Source organism: Dinoponera quadriceps, unplaced genomic scaffold (genome assembly GCF_001313825.1).
Source record: "Dinoponera quadriceps isolate SergipeBrazil2010 unplaced genomic scaffold, ASM131382v1 scaffold4409, whole genome shotgun sequence".
Classification (NCBI taxonomy): Eukaryota; Metazoa; Arthropoda; class Insecta; order Hymenoptera; family Formicidae; genus Dinoponera; species Dinoponera quadriceps.
The window spans coordinates 1-1075 of record NW_014558366.1 but is presented as its reverse complement, the minus strand read 5'-3'; the positions used below and the strand labels follow the sequence as shown (position 1 = coordinate 1075).

The window sequence follows — 1075 nt, the reverse complement described above, 5'->3', positions numbered from 1 at the left end:
AAGAATGGCGTATTAACCTGCGAGTGCCACCCTACAGCGGGAAACGATCACGGGGCCGGCGCCGCACCCGGCGACGACCGGACCACCCGATCAACATCCAATATGAACCTCGGCCGCACGTTACCGTAGCCATCGGCAACGACCAGTTTTTAACTCTAATCGACTTCGGGTCGGAGTTTACGTGTATTAACGCCGAAACCGCTAGCATGACTCGACGATTGCAGTGGGAAACTCCATCACTTTACCACATAATCCGTTTGGCCGACGGAGCAACCGTCAAGGCCACCGAAACCGTACGCCTCCAGATACGAATCGGGACGCAAATACAGGGTGCGTCAGGTATTTGAGGACACTCACATATGCGCTTGGCACTTCATAGCAATTGATTTTATTTTTTTTAGCTCAAATTAGAAATGGAAGACAATAAGCTAACTTAGGAAATGAAAAGACACGCTGTTATCGTCGCTATATACGCGAATCACAGCGATCTTGAAATCTCCCGATTTTTGAAAGTCTCCCGATCTTTTGTTAACAAAGTTCGTCGAGAGTTCGAAGCATTTGATGGCAATGTAGAAAGTGTTGCCAAGCGTAAAAAACATGAAGCACGTTCTGATAAAGTTAGAACATCACAGTTTGTGCAGAAAGTTCAGGGCATTATTGATGAAGACCTTTCAAAGTCCATAATGGCAATATCGAAAGATCTCCAAGTTTCTGAGTGCACAATTCGTCGTATTATCCACGAAGACATCCGGTACAAGTCTTACGCGATGCGTAGAGGTCAGTTCATGTCTGCACAAACTCGAGAACAACGATTCATTCGGGCACAACGACTCCTAAACAAGTTAAAACATCCTGAAATCTCGGATATGCTCTTTTTTCTGACGAAAAAAATTTTGATCAGGATCAAAAAATAAACCGACGAAATGATAGATGGCTCTTTGCAAATCCTTCAGATGTTCCTCGTGTTATGCACACAAAGTTTCCGGCAACTGTCATGGTTTTGGGGGTGGTGAGCAATGACACACCTCATGCCACCCCATTTCTTTCCTCAAGGACTTTGGGTGAATGTCGCCGC

The 1075-nt window shown here is 45.6% G+C and overlaps 1 pseudogene; it reads left to right on the top strand.

Annotated features, from left to right (window-relative positions):
- Positions 1–413: 413 nt before the first annotated feature.
- On the top strand, positions 414–1009 carry LOC106749823 (annotated as a pseudogene).
- Positions 1010–1075: the final 66 nt, after the last annotated feature.